This window comes from Choloepus didactylus, chromosome 4 (assembly GCF_015220235.1).
Source record: "Choloepus didactylus isolate mChoDid1 chromosome 4, mChoDid1.pri, whole genome shotgun sequence".
In the NCBI taxonomy this organism is placed as follows: Eukaryota; Metazoa; Chordata; class Mammalia; order Pilosa; family Megalonychidae; genus Choloepus; species Choloepus didactylus.
Window position 1 is genome coordinate 114,796,945 of NC_051310.1, and position 22,886 is coordinate 114,819,830.

The 22,886-nt window shown below is 39.1% G+C and overlaps 1 protein-coding gene across 7 annotated transcripts in view; it reads left to right on the plus strand.

Annotated features, from left to right (window-relative positions):
• The first annotated feature begins 4,272 nt into the window (after positions 1–4,272).
• CSNK1G1 (casein kinase 1 gamma 1) overlaps positions 4,273–22,886 on the plus strand; it is a 223,355-nt gene continuing 204,741 nt past the window's right edge. For 5 of the 7 annotated variants that reach the window (XR_005216446.1, XM_037833721.1, XM_037833723.1 and 2 more), the window contains exon 1: positions 4,273–4,474. The gene's annotated coding sequence lies outside the window, so the exon portion shown is untranslated. The remainder of the gene's footprint in view (positions 4,475–22,886) is intronic. The other 2 variants (XR_005216447.1, XM_037833726.1) reach the window with 1 other exon arrangement.

Here is a 22,886-nt window from a genome sequence, read left to right on the forward strand (position 1 = left end):
ATAGTGGAGTTGGAATTGTCTTAGATTTATTAAACATGCTGCTACTGACACACCTATGTCTAAAGTGATTTCCTAAAGATTTTGTTTAACTGACTTTTGCCTAGGTAAATTAACTCAATACTATCTCATGTGTACAGGAAACAAATAGACCTGCTGTTTCTTTTTTTTTTTTTTAATTTTATTTTGAAATAAATTCAAAGTTACAGGAACAGTTGCAAAACAATACAAACCCCATACACAACAGACACTAACCCCCTCCCCCGATACCCCGATCCATCAACTTTAACATGCTGTCACACCACCATTTCTTTCTTTCCCTCACCCCCTCCCTCCCTCCCTGTCATCCATCATCTATTGCTTTGTCCTCTGAACATATGAGAGCAAGCTGCACACATCCTTGAGCAAACACTATAATTCACATATACATATACAATTCCCATGAACAAGAACATTCTTTTATGCAGTCCCATTAAGCGCAGCTAAGAAGTTCAAGAAATTCAACATTGATACAAAGCTTACATTCTATATTTCCTTTTTTTTTTTTTCCTTATGTCCCAACTGTGTCCCTTTGAGCTTCCTGTCCTCCATCCTCAGATCCCATCCAGGATCATCCTTGTAATTCAACTGTCATCTATTTAGACTTTTTTTCTTTTTTTCAATTGTGGAAACATACACAGCCTAAATCTTCCCATTCCACCCCCTCCCTAGCATTCCATTAGTTGGATTAATCACATTTAGAATGTTGTAATGCTATCACCTTCCCACCATCCATTACTAGAAATTTCCCTTCGCCTCAAACAGCAACCCTACACTCATTTCTTAACTCCCCATTGCCCCTTCCCCCACTTCTTATAACCCATACTCTAATTTTCATCTCTATGGTCATATTCTCTGAAAATTTGTGTTTACTGTGGGGCTTAAATTTAACCTCTTAAATCTATAACAATCTTGGTTTTCTTTGATACCATCTTAACTTCAATAGGACCTGTAAATTATGTTCCTATACTCCTCCATTCCCCTGCCTTTGTATAGTTCTTGTCAAAAATTACACATTTTACATTGAGTCCAAAACCACTGATTTGTCATTAGAGTTTATGTATTTTATATCCTGTAGGAAGTAAATAGTGGAGTTACAAATCAAAAATTATTGGCTTCTATTTGTATTCCATTGTGGTCAGAGAATGTGCTTTGAATATATTCAACTTTTTTTTTTTTTTTTTTTTTTCAGTTTATTGAGGCTTGTTTTATGTCCCAGCATAAGATCTATTCTGGAGAAAGATCCGTGATCACTAGAGAAAAATGTGTGTCCCGGTGATTTGGGATGCAAGGTTCTATATATGTGTGTTAAATTTCTCTATATTTCTCTCTCCTTTCTTTGTTTCTCTGTCGTCGGTAGGGCTCCCTTTAAGTATCTGAAGTAGGGCAGGTCTTTTATTGGCAAAATCTCTCAGCATTTGTTTGTCTTTGAAGAATTTAAGCTCTCCCTCAAATTTGAAGGAGAGTTTTGCTGGATAAAGTATTCTTGGTTGGAAATTTTTCTCTCTCAGAATTTTAAATATGTCATGCCACTGCCTTCTTGCCTCCATGGTGGCCACTGAGTAGTCACTACTTAGTCTTATGTTGTTACCTTTGTATGTGGTGAATTGCCTTTCTCTTGCTGCTTTCAGAACTTGCTCCTTCTCTTCAGTATTTGACAGTCCGATCAGAATATGTCTTGGAGTGGGTTTATTTGGATTTATTCTATTTGAAGTTTGCTGGGCATTTATGCTTTGTGTATTTATATTGTGTAGAAGGTTTGGGAATTTTTCCCCAACAATTTTTTTGAATATTCTTTCTAGACCTTTACCTTTCTCTTCCCCTTCTGGGATACCAATGAGTCTTAAATTTGGATGTTTAATTTTATCTATCGTATCCCTGAGATCCAGTTTGATTTTTTCTCCATTCTTTCTTTTGTTTTTTCATTTTCTGTTCTGTGGTCTTCTAGGACGCTGAGTTGTTTTCAACTTCCTCTAATCTTGTATTATGAATATCCAGAGTCTTAATTTGGCCAACAGTTTCTTTTATTTCCATAAGATCTTCTATTTTTTTATTTACTCTTGCAATTTCTTCTTTATGCTCTTCTAGGGTCTTCTTTATGTCTTTTATATCCTGTGCCATGTTCTTCTTCATGTCCTTTATATTCTGTGTCATGCTCTCATTCTTTGACCATAGTCCTTTGATTAATTGCGCCAAGTACTGTGTCTCCTCCGATTGTTTGATTTGGGTGTTTGGGATTGGGTTCTCCATATCGTCTGGTTTTAGCAAATGCTTTAAGATTTTCTGTTGTTTTTGGCCTCTTGGCATTTGCTTTGCTTGATAGCTGTGATTTTCCAGGACCTCTGCTGAGGGAAGGCTGTGCTACCTCACAAGTGCACGCCTTCCCTCAAGGGAAGCCCCGGGCTGCTGGGCTGTGCAGGGGCGCTCCCAGCCTGATGCAGAAATGGCTGAATGGGGTGTCTCAACCCCCCCTTTTCGCACAGCTCCGCCTTCCCAGCTCTGGGACAGCTAGCTGTGGTTGCACCCAAGGCCACTGTCCACAGCCGATATTGTGGCATCTGCGGGGTGCTGTGGGAAGCCGGCTGCAAAGGGTGCGGTTTCTTTCTCCTTTTGGCTCTCCCCTCTGTCCCTGTGGCTCCGGGACAATCAGCAGCAGGTGTGGGGAAGGCTATCCTCCATGGCCAACACCAAGGCGTTGGCTACAGCCCGCTCCTGCAGTGCTTCACTGTGCAGTACTCACTGCCGTATTTGCAGGAGCTCCCGTTTTTTTTTTGTTTTTTTGTTTTTTTTAAAAAAAGAACTAGTCCGTCTCCAAACGCCAACCTGCAGTTTCCCCGCACCGCAGCAGGGCCGCGGGACTTTCAGCTAGCTTACTCACTCGTTTCAGAAAGCAGATTCCCGGTTTCACCAAGTGCACGGTCCCTGTGGTTTTAGCAGACCTTGTCCAGCTGGTGCATCGCTGGAAGTGGTATTCTAGGCCACTTCCTGGTTTTTATCTAGGATTTTTCACGGAGGTGTTTTTTTGCCCTGTCTCACCTAGCCGCCATCTTAGGTTCCCCGTGCTGTTTCTTTTAAGTTACCAAAGCTCGTTTCCTTTTTGTCCCATCTAAGGTGGACAACAGTCCACTATCATTGACTAAAAGGTTATCATGACCAATAAAATTGAAGCCTGCACTTGCAACTACATTCAATTCCATGGAATACAGAACAAATTCCGTAACTACTCTTAAGAAAAGCTCTAGGGCCCATTCGAAGAAAGGAAAGTGAAGGAAATATTTTTACTCAATTTTCTCTGAATGTCCAATTGCATTTCTCTGAATATTCAATTACCATAATGATAAGGGCCATTTTTCTGTGGTCTTTTTACTCCAATTATTTTCCCAATATTTTCAAACTCAAAATCACCTGACACAAGAATAAATGAGGTCTCATAAATATATTTTGTTTGCCCACACTGTGGGTTTGAAAGTTTATTCTGAGTGGAGGGCTAGATGTCTCTTTACCTCCCAACTTAATTACAGGCCTCCTTCGACCTTTTCTCATTCTTTCTCTTTTAAGGATTAAAATCATCTAGTCTATTTACATTGAATCTTTTCTTGCTCCTTCCTTTAACTAGGTGATTTCCAGAACATGTACATGTGCAATTCGTACAAAAGAAAAAACAGGTGAAGAGAAAACTTTTCTCACCATTCTGCTTCTGGGGCTGTTAATGAACGAAGTGCGTGAGAAAGCTTTCCTAACATTGAAGACTTAAAAAGCCTGGTTGAAACAAACCTGAAAATCCACCAGAGGGAGATGCTTTCTAAACCGCCAGGAAATAACTTACGCGAGGGATAGATCCTTAGGAGTGATAGATCCTTAGGAGAATTCCTGCCTCGGAGTCCGCGCGAGGGAACAGGTGTATACAGTAGCTCGGGGTTGAGAGAGGGTACAGTTGAATGAAGAGTGGGATGGGCTTTATGACATTGGCAGCGAAGCGTGAGCTTGGTCTAAGATCAGAAGCAGAAAGTAAGGGGGTGTTGCGAAAGGAGAACTCAAAGCTCCCAGATACCTCCTGATAGTTCCCCAAGATATGGGGGCGGGCGTCTTTGAAGGCACTTCCCCTTAGCAACTCCACGCGGTTGCTAAGGAGGGGCAGCAGAGGGGATGACCCGGAAATGGTTGTATCAATGTCTCCCCGCCTGCTCTCCGTTTGTCCTATCCGGAGTGCTAGGGTGCTGTGTGGGCTCCGGGCCGAGGGTGGGTCCAACGTTAGCGATTCCGGTTCGGCTCCTGCCGCCCCTTCGCTCCTCGCCTCCCCCCTGCCCTCCGGCGCCTCTACTCCCTCCCTCTCTTGGAAAGAGAGAAGTCACCGCTGTGGGTGGGTAGAGGAGCACTCAGCACCTCCAGGAAGGGACTTCGTCCTCCGCACCTGAATCCCTGAGCCGGGCCGGATCAGGTACGCGCTCCGGCTTCGACGGGGTCCGAAAGCCTGGGGTTTGAGCGTGTGTGTGTGGTAGGGAGCCCTTTCCCGCGTAGGGACGGGAGTACGCCGGCATCCCGGGTGGAGTGCAGACTGGCGTGTGTGTGTGTGTGTGTGTAGAGGTTTCCAACGTCGGAATGGAAGTGCTGGGGACACCGCGGGGGGACGGTTTCAGGTGCGGGTTCGAGATAGGCGAAGGAGGCGCCCTGTCTAAGGCAGACTTCGGCCGGTGCGGACAGGGCTTTTACTACCTGGAGGGCTCGCTCTGGAAAGGAGCATCTTCTGAGGCCGAAAGGAAGACATGGACCTCGGCGGAGTGGCTGAGCAAGCCCATGCTTCCATTGCTCTCATTCCCTGCCTCCTCGCTGGATCACAGCCCGACTTCGAGGTTCGGGAGGTTTCGAGTCGACCGGGCACCGCAGGGAACCGCCCTTGGCGGAGCTAGGGCAGAAGAGGGGGTAAGGAGACTTCTTTCCACCCAACTTCCGTGCGCTTCCCCCACTTCTTCCTTTACTGCTGCCTCACCCCAGCGGCCTATAGTAATAGTGCCCCCCAAGTGGGCAGTCATCAAGGCGTAAAAGAAAAAAGGTGGAACTGGATTCGTTGCCCACAAATGATTTTTCAGATGTTTGGAAAGTCCCGGAATGGCATATTTGGCCAAGTCTCCCAGCCCGATGTTGAATCTGATATAAATCATCTTAGAAAAGTGTATCTCCGAAAAGCACCAAACTATAGGCTAGTCGGTCGTAGCCTAGTATGGTAGACGTTCGTTATGTGTTTTTAAAATAAATAGGCTGGAGGAACCATTTAGATGTAGAGGTCCAGGCGAGACATGTTGAGGCAAGCCTTTTCCAACCGTCTTTCTTACCTGTCAGTTTAAATGAAGCAGAAAGATACTTCCATTTATATTTCAATCAGTGACTGCATTGCTAGGTACTTTGTGGTGATAGATGTCTCAGAATAGATATGTGCAAGTTCATAGAGACAAGATTCTCTGCTGTTGAGCCTCCTTAATTTTTTAAGTAGATTATTGTGGTCAAGTGGAAGAATTGGCTTGAAGTAGGTAAATCTGAGATTGAACCCAGGCTTTGCCGTTTGCTAGTTGTTGACCTTGGGCAAATCGTGGAACTTACCAGATCCTCAGTTTCCTCGTAAGAAAAATGAGTTATAATTCTTATCAATATTATGAGGGAAGTAATATATTTAAATAACAGCCCATTTTCAACATAAACACCTTCAAGTTGCAAAATGAATCATTAGCATTAGTCTTACACAGTCAGTGGTATCCCAGTTTTGTGAAACAAGGTTTGAGATAGGAAGGGGACTGGATTATAATGTTCCAAGACATATGTATGCAACAGGACTTTCAGTGGCTTCTGGAAGTTAACCGTAAGTAGCATGAAATTTAAGTTCAGTGATTTCTTAAAATAAAAAAGCAGAATATGTGCATTTATTGAAATGACTAACATATGTCAAAGAATTTTCTCAGGTATGTGACATATACAGTATAGATTGATAAGAAAAACATTAAAAATTTATGTACGTAAATCTTAATGTTTTTTTTTAAAGAATTATAATTGGAGCATAAAATAGAAAGTAGTTGTAATTTTAAGATTAAAACCAACATCAGTAGCATGACTCATCTTAATTAGACTAAAATTATTAGGAAAACTTATGGAATACTTATGTGTACAAATCTGTAAAATAAATGAAACTGGAATGAATTTCACGTTCAGAATGCAGAAATAAATCTAAGAAATGTGAAGTCAATGTTCATTTGTTTTGTGGATTTAAAATGATACAGTTATATGTAAGCTATTTGATTTTCAGGTAATATCATTTGCTTTTTGACATAGCTTGTAGTTAGTAATTTTTAATTTTTTAATGTACTTTATGCTCAAAGGACAAAATAACTTGCTTTATAATAAATAGATTTGTGTGTGTGTGTAAAAAGTGGGTGCAAGGTTTGTAATTCAATATTACAATATAATATAAATAGAAAGTTTCTAATTCAGTATAACTTTGTAAGAAGGTTTATGGGTATTTGCCTAAATTTGAGACAAAATTTCAAATATATTTCTTCCCTGTGTCTCTGTCTTTTAAACAGAGTTGAAATTACATTTTGCTGCAGTTGTAGAACTTTTGGTAAGGTTGTTCTGCTTTTCCAGATGGCTCTTTTGAGAGTGTAAAGTCTTTAGTATGTTTTGAAACATTTTGCTATGATCATGATTGCTATGATCACTTTTTATCACCTTTTGAATCTTAAAATTGAGGTCATATTATCTTGCTTTGATAAAGCCATCAGGACCACTCACTTTCTTCCTATCTTCACAAAACTTTAATAAACCATTTATTTTTGTATAAAAGGATACTTGCTATTAGAGTAAAATGTCTATCTAAATTGTATGCAACCAATATAGACTGTTAGAGATGATACTTTTCCTTGATGGCCTTTTCCACTCAAACTATGTGGCTGTTCCAAGGATCTTTGCAGTTGTCAGTTATGAATTTGCTTGTCAGGAAATCTGTCATCTCTTGGATGATATCAGGAAGTTTTAGGAAAGATTGGGAAGGTTTAGGTACCATACACTAGAATCATATAATAAACAAAATAGTTAATTTTATTGGTACTGCCAAGGACAGGAGTGAAAGAGTTACTGTGAAAATGCTAAAAAAAAATATCTAGGCAGTCCTTTCTTTTTTCTTAGACCAAATGAGTATTCTTCCAGACTCTGTTTCTCTTATGAAGCATGTTTCTTTTATGGAGGTATGGTATGGTCTCTAATAAAAATAAATAATCATTGTATCCAGAAAAAAAGGCTTAAATTGTGGGCAGATTTTAATAGCACCAATCTTTATGGAAACTGCTTTAATGACTTTAGATAAGCAGAAATGTATTTTCCTAAAAGAACTTTTGAATTTTTGGAATGATAGTTATTCTGTCCTTAATGTCTCAACTGCTTCTACTTATTTCTGTGAAATACAGAACCTTTGAGAATCTGAGAGGAAAAAAAAAAGGAATGAATTTACTTCAGAATTATCATTTTAAATTTTGTAGATTATTTATTTGGAGAGCTAAATTGGATTTTGACATTATTGGGATTGTGTTCAAGATGGACTCTGAAAAAAAAATTAGAGAGATGCCATCTGTTTCAGATTCCTTCCCTCCCCACCCCCTTCATGTTTTGTGGTTTTGAGTTCATCAGATTATTTTTCAAATGTAAAAACCCTCAGTAGATTTAGGTTATATAATTTCATCTATATCAGTGAACATGTTACTAAAGAACTTGTATTTTTATATTGATTTATACAGGATGACTGAAAACATTGGTTAAAGATGATTGTCATTTCAAATGCTTAACATTAGGTAGCTTCATGCATCTTTAATTTGTTGTCATTCACTTATTAAAACCAGTTTTGTCAGCAGTGCTTACTATAGTCCGTAGTTGAACATCTTTTACTATAGTTGCTAAAAAAAATGGATATGGCGGTATTAGGATAAATTTTTCTTCACGTATGTCTTAAACTAAACCAGAAGAGAACCTTCTGCTGATGATTTTTTATTTAGTGATAAGCCCTTGCAAACCTATTCTTTCAGCAGTGGGCTTTGCCCTTACCCATATACCTGTTGCTATGGTTTTTATCTGTGTGTGCGCCATAAGAGTTCATAGGGCACATCCTTCTTACTTTTCAGTTTGGGTTCTTAATAAATCCTCAGGACATGTTCTTGAGTTTTCTGAGCTAAAAAAAAAAAAGACCTTAACTTGCTGAGATTATAGTTGGCACATAGCATGCACCAGAAAGAGCCAAGCATCTTTGAGAAACTATGAAGAAGATCTAGTGTAGTATCCCAGAAATGACCTGAAGAGAAACCATCCTGGTAAGAAAATCATGCTTTGCCCATAGTAGGAATGTTCTGGTAAGGAAGGAAGACAGATGGACTGTCCCTGGACTGCTGTGGTCTCTCTCACCCAGAATCTCTAGGTGGGCAGTGCAGTTACGATGGGGAGTGGAGTACTAGGGATGGAGACTGTTCTTTGGTAATCTCTCACCCATCCCAATGAACATATGGACATATGGGGGATGGGATATTCTCTTGAGTTCTGCCTTGCACAGAGAACTTGGGTTGACAGGTAGCCATTGCCCTTGCCACCAAGGATGACTTGGTACAGCACCACTCTGGGTGCTGGATAAAGCCTGTAGAAGCACTACAGCTTTGATATGTCCATCAAAATGCCACATGAATTTACCAAAGAAAAACAGCATAGGACCCACATTGCTGTCTGTTGCTTCTGCATTCTAACTCCTTAGCCTAGAAAAAGGGATATTGGGGACTTTGGGGCCTCTGATTGAAAGTACCATACAGTTATGTTCCTCTTGATAAGTTAAATACACTTTAATTTACTTTTTAGCATTAACCAATGATGTGGAACTGTTTATGGTTTGTGTGTGTGTGTGTGTGTGTGTGTGTGTGTGTCTGTGTGTCTGTGCTTGAAAGTCCATGCCAATCACCAAATGTCTTGTTAGCTTCTTCAGGCTAAATTGTAAATTCCTAGCTGAATTTCCTCTTCATTTCTTGAAGGTCTCTCTGATGGAGGTGATCAAAGAAGTGACCAATGCCAGAAAAAAGGCAAGGGGAAGAAAATTTGTAAACTTTACATTCCTCAAGTGATGGAAGGCAGTTTTAAGATATGAGCATTTTATTTAGGATTGTCCCTCTTATCTCAGATAATAGATGGAACATATTCATATTATTCTAATTCCTTATGAAGATGGTATTGTATTAAAGTCTCAATTTTTTTTCACTTTATTAGAATTTCCATAGTCTACAGTGGCAGTCTCTACTATTTGAGATTGTGGGTGCCTGAGTCTATTATTTTTGGGGGAGTTAAGACTTTAGTTTTTTCTTTTCACTTTCATTTTTTATTTCAGTAGTCGTAGAAAGACTGTTTTAGAACAGTTTTAGATTTACAGAATAATTGAGTGGATAGTACATAGAGTTCTATAACTTGCTGCCTCCCATTTCCTCTATTATTAACATCTTGAATTAGTGTGGTGTTTGTTACGATTAGTAAACCAATATTGATACAGTATTATTAACTGTAGTCCATAGTTTATACTCTATGTTGTTCAGTTCTCTAAGTTTTGACAAATGCATAATGACGCATCTACCATTATAGTTCATATAGAATAGTTTTACCATCCTAAAATCTCTAAAAATCCCCTTGCAACCACTGATCTTTTTACTGTCTTTAAAGTTTTGCCTTTCCAAAATGTCATATACGGAAACAAATAGTATGTTGCCTTTTCAGACTAGTTTCTTTTACTTAGCAATATGCATTTAAGATGCCTCCGTATTTTTTTGTGGCTTGATAAGAGCACTTCTTTATGCTACTTAATACTGTTCCATTGTATGGATGCACCATAGTTTGTTTATCCATTCATCTATTGACATACATCTTGGTTGCTTCCAGTTTGGGGTGATTATGAATATAACTACTATAAACATTCGCGTTCAGGTTTTTACGTGGACACAAGTTTTCAGCTCCTTTGAGTAAATACCTAGGATCATGTTTGCTGGATTGTATGGCAAGACTATGTTTAGCTTTCTAAGAAACTGCCAAACTGTCTTCCAAAGTATTTGTACCTTGTGCATTACAGGAGTTAGCATTCCTGGTCTTCCACATCCTTGTCAGAATTTAGTATGGTCAATTTTTTGTATTTTAGCCATACTAATAGATGTGTGGTGGTATCTCATTGTTTTAATTAGCAATTTCCTAATGACGTATGATGTTGAACATCTTTTCATTTGCTTATTTGCCATCTGAATCTTCTTTGGTGAGTTGTCTGTTCAACTCTTTTGCCTATTTTTAAATTGGATTGTTTTCTTATTTTTTTAAGTTGGGTTGTTGAGTTTTAAGAGTTCTTTGTATATTTTGTATACAAATTCTTTATCAGATACTTGTTTTTCAAATATCTGTCTTCCATTTTCTTAACAGAGTCTTTCACAGAGCCAAACCTTTAAATTTTGTTGAAGCCAACTTACTGATTTCTTTCTTTCATGGATAGTGCTTTTGGTGCTGTATCTAAAAACTCATCACCAAACCCAAAGTTACTTATATTTTCTCCTGTGATATCTTCCAGAAGTTTTATAGTTTTGTATTTTACATTTAGGTCTAAGATTCATTTCAATTTAATATTTGTGAAAGGTGTTAGGACTGTGTCTATATTCATATTGCTGCATATGGATGTCTAATAGTTTCATATTTTTTTTTTCTGTTCTAAAGGTGTTAATATGACTTTTTCTTTTAGAAAGTAAAATGAATAAAATAATTTGTAGGGGTGATAGGTAAGTGAGATTTTTGTAATGTTCTTGGATGTATTAAATGCTTTGTTTAGAGTCTGGGTTTCCATTAAAAATATTGATATTAGGTCATTAGGTGGTAATAGACAAGTCCTTAATTCTATGCTTGAGATATGTAATAGAGCATTAGGAAAAGTGAGCTAAATGTGGTATCAGCCATTTGTCAGTTGCAGGTACAAACAAGATTTGATAAGAGATCCAAATCCAGAATTTTTGAACTGACACTAAATGTTAAAGTAATTTTCCATTTGCGTTTTATTCTTGTGCAACGTTTCAGCTATACAGATTTCTTGCTGGCCCTCTCTAGTGTTTGCTACTAATTATTACTATTATTATTATTATTATTATTACACTTGTTGAAGACAATCAAAAAGCTTGGGCTGGCAAAGATTGAGTAGGAGGAGACACCAGAGGTACTGCTCTAATTGCCTGGTTATTTCCAATTTTGACTCAGGTTGGGAATATTGATCCCAAAAGTAATGGGATGGTTTCCTGAGACACTATTTCTCACATAGACTAAGTAGCAATGGTTAGCTAGCACTCTCTATTAGTTGCCTTTATAACTGTCCCATCCTGGACTTCTAAGACACCTTCTATTTTCCAAAACATCTTAACCATTTTCCAGTCATTTAGGCTATGATGCAAGAATTGCTTAATGACTCTGTTTTTAGTGGGTTTTGATTGCTTTTTTCACCTGGTTAAACAATAACATGCTCAAGGAGCTGTTTGTATGGAAGCATTTAGATTCTCTGAAGATAAATGTTTTCCAAATCAATCAATACACAAGATCACTTTGTCTTTAATGGGATCCGTCTGATTAATGCTTGTGTTTCTTGTGTTTCATGATTATGGAATCATAAACCTAGAAGAAAACATGGAGATAGTCTAGTTAGACCTTTTTGTTTTACAGCTGAGAATACCTAAGCGCAAAGAAGCTGTGTGACCTGCTCAAGATTGTATACCTAGATAATGAGACACACTGGAATCTAGGCCTCTTGACTCCCAGTCCAATCCTATTTCTGATATGTCTGTACCAATTTCATTTTATTGAATAAGGAAATTATGGTATTATATGAAGTAAATTTTCTAGGAAATTTAAGTGGACTATTAAATTACTACAGTATTTCCTAGAACTCGAATATTTGGTTGAATTTCTAGTTAATGTGTGAAGTGCTGAGTGAGTTAATGTGTATTTCTTTCAGGTACCAGGTGTCACTTGGACTTTAGTTAAAAGCAGTTATGTTGTGCTTCAAAGTTAGATAGAAATTGGCCAATTCAAGAATAATGGTGAAGATACTATATATATAGCGAGCACACATTTGGCTGCATTATTATGAATCTTAATGTATTTTTTTGCACAGTGAAGGTAATCTGCCAATATTGAATGCCATAATGCACCAGTGGAATTCTGCTTTCATGTGGTGGCATATTTATTAAACTAGAGTAGAATGTCATGTAAAAACTGAAAGTACAGATTAATTTAATAAGCATCTGATGAATTCTGGGCTTGAAGGATGCACATCTGTTGAGGAAAACAAACCATAGAACTATTCAGAGTTTTAGCATCTTTAAGTGTGTGTGCTTTGGTTCTCTTTAAGTGTTTTAAAACACTCCTTAATGGATTTAGCAAAGTCCACTTGCTTAAGGAAGCCATTCATGGTGTTATTAATCATTTGATTCTCCACAGCATTTTGATACATTGATATTTTTAAAATTCAGCTTTATTGTGATATAATCACATACCATACAATCATCCACAATATAAAATCAATTGTTCACAGTACCATCGTATAGTTGTGCTTCATCACCAGAATCAATTTTTGAACATTTTCTTTACTCCAAAAAAATACAAATAACAATAAAAATAAAAGTAAAAAAGAACATCTGAAACATCCCACCCCCCCCATTCCATCCTATTTTTCAGTTAATTTTTGTCCCCATTTTTCTACTCATCTGTCCATACACTGAATAAAGGGAGTGTAAGCCATAATGTTTTCACAATCACACAGTCACCCCATGTAAGACACGTAGTTATACAGTCATCTTCAAGAATCAAGGCCACTGGGTTGCAGTTTGACAGTTTTGGGTAGTTCCTTCTAGCTATTCCAATACACTAAAAACTACAAAGGGGTTTCTATATAGTGCATAAGAATAACCTCCAGAATCACCTCTTGACTCCATTTGAAGTCTCTCAGCAACTGAAACTTTATTTTGTATCATTTTTCTTCCCCCTTTTGGTCAAGAATGCTTTCTCAATCCCATGATGCCAGGTCCAGGTACATCCCTAGGAGTCACATTCCACGTTGCGAGGGAGATTTACATCCCTGGGAGTCATGGCCCACAGTGGGGGGAAGGCAGCTAGTCCACCTGCCAAGTTGGCTTATAGAGAGAGTCCACATCTGAGCAACGAAAGAGGTTCTCTGGGGATGACTCTTAGGCACAATTATAAGTAGGCTGAACCTGTCCTTTGCAGTTACAAGCTTTATAAAAACAAGCCCCAAGATCAAGGGCTCGGCCTTCTAAATTGGTAGTCCTCAATGCTTGTGAGAATATCAGTAATTCTCCAGGTGGGGAAATTTAATATTTCCACATTTTTCCCCAGTCCCTCAAGGGGATTTTGCAAATACATTGTTATTCTCTGCCCAAATTACTTGGGATGTATTGGGGCTTCACACTAACCTGTAAAAACCAACCAGGTATCATTCCCTATTCAAAGTTCCGTGTAATTAAGGTGTTTGAATAAACTAACCCTACAAGTTAAATTATATAGTGTGCTACAGAAAATATAGATTTTGCATCTCTTTCTTTGGTCTCACACAGAAGTTAAAGTTTTAAAACACTGTCAACATCATCCTTTACTCTTTAGTCTGATTTACCTTAGTCCTTCAATCTCTAATTGAAGTCTGATCTCTTTTTCAGCCTCTTTAACGTTTGCTTTATGTGGTAATGCTAACATTCATAGCTGCTGCACTCTGGCTCTGAGTCTCCGGTGTCACATCACACAGATACCCAAAGTTCCAGGGACCAACCAAGTCTTAGCATCTCAGAATTTGCAAATAGCCCTTACAACTCTGGAATAGATGTAACTGCTCTAGGAACCTTTACCATAATTCGTCCTCTGATAACGTGTACTCTCGGATTCAATTCTCAGAGTTTGCACATTATAGTTATTCCATATTAGTGAGGCATTATAATGTTTGTCTTTTCATTTCTGGTTTATTTCACTCAACATACTGCCCTCAAGGTCCATTCACCTAGTTGTATACCTCACAACTTCATTCCTTCTCATAGTCACTCAATATTCCATTGTATGTATACACCACAGTTTGCCATTCCATCGTTCAGTGGATGTACACTTAGGCGACCTCCATCCATTGTGAATCGTAAATATTGCCGCTGTGCACATGTCCATTTGTGTTCCTGTTCTCAATTCTTCCAAGTATGTACCCAGTAACAAGGTTGTAGGACCATATGGCAACCCCATGCTTAGCTTTCTGTGACTATCACAGTGCCCTCCAGATGGGCCGCAACATTTTACTTCCCCATCAACAGTGAATAGGTATATCCCTCTCTCAGCATTTTTTCCAGCACTTGTATCCCTCTGTTTATTTTTTAAACAGTTTTATTCATACACCATGCATTCCCTCCTAAGTATTTTTTAAACAGTTTTATTCATACACCATGCATTCCCTCCTAAGTAAACAATCAATGATTCCTGGTATAACCACATGGTTACGCATTCACCACTACAATCTATATGAGGACATTTCCATTTCTTCCTCAAAGAAAGAGAAAGAGGAGAAAAAAAGAATTAAAAAAAGACTCAAAAACAACAACAAAAAAATACATTAAAAAGGTCAGACACCACCACCAATGCCAAGAATCCCATACCCCTCCCTTTTTCCCACCCGATGTAGACATTTAGCTTTGGTGTATTACCTTTGTTACAATTAATGGAAGCATATTACAGTGTTATTGTTAACTATAGTCTCTATTTTGCTTTGATTGTTATTTTTCCCCCAAGGCCATCCCATTTTCAACATGTTGCAAAGTTCACATTGATTTGTTCTCCCTCAGGTAAAAACATTCTTATATTTGTACATTTAATAACAATCACTGACTACTGTAGGTTTCGTTAGGTTATACAGTCCCAGTCTTTATCTTCTGTCTTTCCTTCTGGTGTCATACATACCCCTAAATTCCTCTTTCAACTGTACTCACAGTCATCTTTGTTCAGTGTACTTCCAATATTGTGCTTCCATCACACAGTATTGTGCTATATACATTTCTAGATCTGTACAGTCAATCCTCTTGAACATTCTATATTCCTTCAGCCTCAAATGCCCGATCTCTACCCTCTTGCTATCTCCTGATATCTTCATTTTTACACTCTTCTCCAAACCTCTCTCTCCTGTCTTTTCCTGTCTGTCTGTAACACTCCCTTTAGTATTTTTTGTAGAGGAGGTCTCCTGTTTATGAACTCTCTCAGTGTCTGTTTATCTGTAAATATTTCAAACTCATTTTCGAAAGACAGTTTTGCTGGATATAGAAATCTTGGTTGGAAGTTGTTTCTTTTCAATGCTGAAAAGATGTCATGCCTCTGTCTTCTTGCCTCCATGGTTTCTGTTGAAAAATTGGCACTTAATCTTATTGAAACTCCCTTGTATGTGACACATTGCTTCTCTCTTGTGGCTTTCAGAATTCTCTCTTTATCTCTGGTATTTGACAGTTTGATTATAATATGCTGCAGAATGGATCTATTTGGTATTATCTTGTTTGGAGTTTGTTGAATGTCTTGGATGTGTATTTTCATGTCTACATTAAATTTAGGGAATTTTTAGCCATTCTTTTTTTTTTTTTCCCACAGTACATAAAATATATATTTGAGTAAAACACAAAACAAAAAACAAGGAAACACTCAAGCAAGAAAATTTAAATCTGTTATTAAAAAGTAAAAATATTAGATTTAAAAATTAAGCTTCTTCGTACTTACAAAGGAAAATAAATGGCACATGTTCGTTCATTCATTCATTCATTCAACTTCTGAATACTTTTTATTTGCCAGGAATTGTCCTGGATACTTGGGACACTTTGGTCAACAATTCAGGAAGGTTATAGTCATTCAAGAGGGGTCTAAGAGATGAAAAACAAAACAACAAACAGAGTGATGAGTGACCTGTAGAGCATGTCAGGTGAGAAGTGCTATGGTAAAAACATAAAGTGGACCAAGTAAGGGAATGGGAACACTGGTGTCAGCAAGCAATTTTGAGCTGGGAGTCTGAGTGCACTTCCCTGAGCAGTGACATCTGAGTGGGGTCCAGAGGTGGAGAGGGAGTTGGCCATAAGGCCCAGGGAGTGCATGCTCCAGGAAGAAGGTACATTTTGTACAAGGATGAAGATGGCATTGTGCCCAGTATGTGTCTGGAACAACAAGAAGGCTAGTAGGGCTGGTACAGTGTGACCAAGGGGCTGGAAGGAGGTGAGGTCAAAGAATGAATGGGTCACATAACCCACTGGAAGAGCTCTGGCTTTTACTTAGAGGAAAACGTAGATGTTGGGCAGAGGAGGGTTATACAGTAACCTGAGTCTAATTCCCCATGGAGTGCTCTGGCAGAAGCTCAGGAGTCAGGGGTAAGGAGCAGCGAGACCTGCTGTTTTACTCCCATCATCCAGGAAAGAGATGTGGGGGTTGGCCAGGGTATTTGCAGTGCAGATGATCAGAAGAGGGAAGATTCTGGATATATTTTAAATCTAGAGCCAAGAGGTTTTGCTGACAAGTAAGACGTGCAGCATGAGGGACAAACAGGGCAAGGATATTCCAAGGGGTCAGCTATCAATCAAGAAGAGGAAGGCTGCAGGGGAAGCCAGTTTGGGAAGGAGGTGACCAGTAAGTCAGCTGTAGCCATGTTGAACTATGTCTCTTAAACATTGAAGTGGAGATGTAGAGCAGACAGTTAGATACATGAATCTTAAATGAAGGAAGAGGTCTGGATGTGGTGGTTAGGGGCTGTATGTACACCAGAAAAGCATATTCTTAAACCTAATCCATTCCTGTGGGTTTAAACTCATTGTAAGTAGGACCTTTTGATGAGGCTACTTCAGTTAAGGTGTGGCCCACCTCAATCAGGACAGTTCTTAGTCATATTACTGGAGACCTTTATAAAAGAACGAATTTCAGACAGAGAGAAAGAGAATGCCACCAAAGCCAGAAGCTGATATCAACGAAACTCTGAAAAGAAGGAAGAGAACAGGAGATGCCACAATCTGCCTTCCCAAGTGACAAAGAAGCCAGGATCGCTGGCAGCCAGCCCCAGAACACCAGTCTTCAGAAAGAAAGCATTGCCTTGGTGATGCTTTGATTTGGACCTTCTCCCGGCCTCAAAACTATGAGCGAATAAATTTCCGTTGTTTATGTTGAATCATTTCATGGTATTTGCTTAAGCAGCCCAGGAGACTAAAACACTGGGCCAGAGAGATTATGAGGAGTCATCAGGCCCCAGAAGTACTTAGGAGAATATGCGAGACCACTGAGGTACAGGTCTCAGACAGAGAAAGGATGAGGACTAAGAGTGAGCTTGGGGCTTTCCAACATTAAGAGGTAGGAAGAAAAGGAGGAACTGGCAAAGGAAAAGAAGGAAGCAATGGCAGAAGGAAAATTAAGAGAATGTTGTGTTCTGGAAGCCACGTGAAGAAAGTTCAATCAGGAGGAAAAAGTGATCAACAATGTCAAATGCCACTAAACGGTCAAGCAAGATGAAGCCTGAGACTTCACCACTGGATTTGGCAACGTGGAGGTCACTGCTGCTCTTGACTGAAGCTTTCAGCTCCTACCAAGATGCGAAATTAGCACAACTGCTGGCTCCTTCCCAAGAGATCAATCCAGGGGTGTGTAGAGACAGAAAGCAAAGCAAACTGCTAGAAACCCTTGGTTATTTTTGAACTGGTATGTGTGCAACTGTAACTTTGGCCTGGGGCTGAAGCAGAGCAAACTGATGAGCAGTGTTTGTTCTTCCAGGCATTTCCCTGGAACAAAGAGCACCTGTCTCCACCTATATAAAAACCAGGAAAGGAACACTGTATACACTTCAATGCCAAGAACTCTAAATGCCTCATGAGGATTTAGCATGATTTCCTCTAGTTGGTCAACGCAAATCACATCACCAAGAATGTGCATCATTCCTGAGTTCTGTTCATTTTCTGCTGCTCTAGGAAACATGTAGAGAACAATGGAGGAGGAGCTATCTCTTCTGAAACTTGCCTCAAACCTCCCATTTTCTTACAGTTTTGGGTGGCTTCTGGGTGGAGCCAAGGATCAGAGGGAGGGTCTGCCCTCACTCGGGCTCTTCCTCCTGGGCTTTGGAGCTCTGATGGTGGGCGACATTCCAGGTGGGAGTCCTCTTCCTAAGGCTCCCTCTTTACCATATGAGAGTTTTGTTCCTAGGAACCAGCATCTGGGGTTGTTGCAAGGCAGCTCTCCCAGCCTGCCGGGTGGGAGAGGGCTCAACGTGATGCCTCTCTGGGGCACATAGTGTTCTTCTGGGCAGGGGTGGCAGCATGGCCGGGGCTGCCCAGGGTACCTCTGAGAGCGTCCCTGCCGCACCCCCACCGGGCCCTGCCGCGGACTCTGCCTAGCCATTATTCTTTGAATACTCTCTCTGTTCTTTTTCTATTCCTAGGAATTTGCAAGGTGCATATGTTGTTAGGCTTGATGATCTACAGTTTCCTCAGGCTCTGTCAATTTTTCTTCATTCTTATTTCTATTTCTCAGAGTGATTTAAATTGTATTATCTTCAAGTTCTCTGATCCTTTCTGCTAGCAGCATCAACTTTCTGTTATACCCATCTAGAGAAATTTGAATTTCTGTTAGTGTGATCTTCATTCTGTTTGGTTCCTTGTAATAGTTTCTTTGTCTCTATTGATGTTCTCTTTGTGTTCATCTGTTTTTTTCCTGATTTCCTTTAATTCTTTGTCTACATTTTCCTTTGTCTCTGAGTATATTTAGGACCATTTTCTTAAAAGCCTTTGGTGTATCTGAGGTCTAGTCCTCCTTATTGATGGTTTCCAAAGCTTTAATCTTCTCCTTTGGCCACCGCTTCCTTTGTCTTTGAATGTTTTGTAATTTTTTGTTGAAACCTAGATATTTTGATATTTTAAAGTATTACTACTTGAATTTGTAATCTTAGGTGTCTGTTTCTTTAACATTGTATCCAGCTAGTATGATGACAGATGACAGAGCTTTCCCTGATTGCCAGTAGCTAGCCAAAAAAAGGAAGAAGGAAAAAACAAAAACAACTTTCCCAGTCTTTGCAGATTTACTTGTGTAAGTGCTCTCTTTCATGGCTTATCCATTTAATGAGTTTAGGAAGTAGGTCCAGGCCAAAGCATAGGGTATTCCCTGATTCTTTCTGCACATGTGTCTTGTCTTGGGCATGCATGTTTGGTCTAGGAATTCCCCTGTTTATATGGTTCCAAATGTCTCCTCATCCCTAGGAACATGAGCTCTATGTCCTACACCATAATCCCTTCCTCCAGGCAGCACTACTTGACTGCTCTCCCATGACATTCTACAAGAGACCTTGGTGAGCCGCCTTCTACACCAAGGGCATGTTCCAGGATAGCAAGTTCTTCAGGCCATCCTCAGATATATTTGGCCAGACATAAATGTTCCCAGTATGTACAGGAATGTTGCTGTGCCTACTCTGGAACCAGGACCAGAGCTTCACACTGGGAATGCAATCTGGCTCTGTGATGAACTGGTGACAGGTAGGAGAAGGGCCTGCCAGGGTGCCAGGAGATCCTACTGCTTTTTTTTTTTTAATATACATTTTTTTTTTTTTATTACAAGGGAAGTTCTAGGTTTACCAAAATGTTGTACAGAAAATTCCCACATACCCCACCTATTATTACTAACACCTTAATTTACTGTACCTTTCTTATAATTACTAAAAAATATTATTATAATTGCACTATAACTGTTTTCCATAGTTTACATTAAGGTTCACTGTGTTGTACTATCATGTGGTTATTTTTGTTTTTTTAATTTTTTATTGTAACAACATATATACAACCTAAAATTTTCCCTTTTATACATATTCAAATATATGATTCCGTGCTTTTAATTATATTCATAGTGTTGTGCTACCGTCATTAATATCCATTACCCAGACTTTTCCATCACGCCAGATAGAAATTCTGTACAAATTAAGTATTAACTCCCCAGTCCCAACACAACCCTTGCCCCTGGTAACCTGTATTCTAGTTTCTGACTCTATGAATTTGCTTATTCTAATTATTTCCTGTTAGTGAAATTATACAGTATGTGTCCTCCTGCATCTGGCTTATGTTATTCAACATGAGGTCTTCAAGATTCATCCATGTTGCCACATGTATCAGAACTTTGTTCCTTCTCAGGGCTGCACAGTATTCCATTGCATGCATATACTACATTTTTTGCTTATCTGTTCTTCTGTTGATGGACATTTGGGTTCCTTTTATCATTTGGCGGTTGTGAACACTAGTGTGCAAACATCTGTCCTTAGTCCCTGCTTTGAATTCATTAGGATATATACCTAGAAGTGGGATTGCCATGATATATGGTAATTCTGTACTGAAGTTTTCTGAAGAACTGCCATACTGTCTTCCCCAGCAGTGGCACCATTTTACATTTCCACCAACAATGAATGAGTGTTCTTTTTTATCCACATCCTCTCTAATGCATATTTTTTGCTTTGAAATAATGAATAGCCATTCTAGTGAGTGTGAAGTGGTATTTCATGTTTCTTTTTTTTTCTGATTAATTATTAATGCAATTTTTATTAAAAAACACACATACTACACACATTACAGATTGATACATGCACATACACACGTTTAAGGGTTTGGGCTCTGGTGTCAGGCTACCTGCTTTTATTTTATTTTATTTTTTTAAAATTACATTCAGTTTTATTGGGATATATTCACATACCATACAGTCATTTATGCTGTACAATCAACTGTTCATAGTACCATCATATAGTTGTGCATTCATCACCCCAATCTATTTTTGAACATTTTCCTTACACCAGAAAGAATCAGAATAAGAATAAAAAACAAAAGTAAAAAGGAACACTCAAATCACCCTCCCATCCCACTCTGTTTTTCATTTAGCTTTTGTCCCCATTTTTCTACTCATCCATCCATACCCTAGATAAAGGAGTGTGATCCACAAGGTTTTCACAATCACACTGTCACTCCTTGTGAGCTACATTGTTATACAATCGTCTTCACGAGTCAAGGCTACTGGGTTGCAGTTTGATAGTTTCAGGTATTTATTTCTAGCTATTCCGATACATTAAAACCTAAAAACTGTTATTTATATAGTGCATAAGAATGTCCACCAGAGTGACCTCTCAACTCCATTTGAAATCTCTCAGCCACTGAAGCTTTATTTCGTTTCATTTCAGATTCCCCTTTTGGTCAAGAAGTTGTTCTCAATCCCACACTTCCGGGTCCAGATTCATCCCCAGGAGTCATATCCTGCATTGCCAGGGAGATTTATACCCCTGGGAGTCATGTCCCATGTAGGGAAGAGGGCAGTGAAATCACCTGCCAAGGTGGCTTAGTTAGAGAGAGAGGGCCACATCTGAGCAACAAAGAGGCACTCAGGGGGAGACTCTTAGGCACAATTATAAGCAGGTTTAGCCTCTCCTTTGCAGCAACAAGCTTCATAAGGGCAAGCCCCAAGATAGAGGGCTCAGCATACCAAGCCGTCAGTCTTCAGTGTTTGTGAGAACATCAGCAACAATCCAGGTGAGGAATTAGAACACTTCCGCATTTTCCCCCAGCTCCTCAGGGGGGCCCTGCATATGTATTTTTATTTTCCGCTCAGATTACTTTGTGATGTGTTGCTATTTCACTCTAACCTATACAAACCTACCGTATGTTGCTTCCTATTCAAAGTTCCATGTAATTGCGGTGTTTGAACAAATTGACTGTAGAAGTTATATTATTTAGAAAATATAGATCCCATACCAAAAAAAAACATCTCTTTCCTTGGTTGTACATGGAAGTTGAAGTTTTAACACACAGTTTCAGCCTTTACCCTTTGGCCTGATTTGCCGTAGTCTTAACCAGATCTGCTTGATTCATATCTCTAATTGAAGTCTGGGCTCTTTTTCAGCTTTTTTTTTTTTTTTTTTTTTAAATGACAGTTGCTGTATGCGTTAATACTGACATTCATATCTGCTGAGCTCTAACTCTTGAGTTTCAGGTGTTACAGAGATACCCAGTATTCCAGAGACCAATCATGTTATACACAAAGGGATCAGCACCTCAGAGTTTGGAGATAGCCATTACAATTCAGGAATAGATTTGACTGCTGTTAAGAGCTTACAATCTAGGGACCATTACAATAATTGTTTCCCCGTTAGGCTGTGCTCTAAGATTCAATTCTGAGTTTACACATTGTAGTTAGTCCATATTGGTGAGGCATTATAGTGTTTGCCTTTGTTTCTGGCATACTTTACTCAAAATGCTGTCTACAGGATCCATTCACCTCGTTGTGTGTCTCTCAGCTTCGCTCTTTTTCGTAGTTGCTCAGTATTCCATTGTATGCATACACCACAGTTCACCATTCTGTTCCTCAAGCTGGTGTACCCTTAGGCCACCTCCACCCACTGCAAATCATGAATACTGCCTCCATAAACACCAGTGTGCAAATGTCCATTCGTGTCTCTGCTCTCAGGTTATGAGGTTGCAGGTTATGGCCCCCACATACTTAGCTTCTTGTGAACTACCACACTCACCTCCAGGAAGGCTACAGCATTCTGCCTCATCAATGGTAAATAGGTACATCCCTCTCTCCATGTTTTCTCCAAAACTTTTACCCCTATTTATATTTTTTCCTACAATTTTATACATATATTCACATACCATACAATTATCCACAGTGTACAGTCAGTTGTTCATGGTATCATCATACAGTTGCACATTTATCACCACAGTCCGCACTTGAACATATTGATTACTGTGAAAAAGTATTTTTTT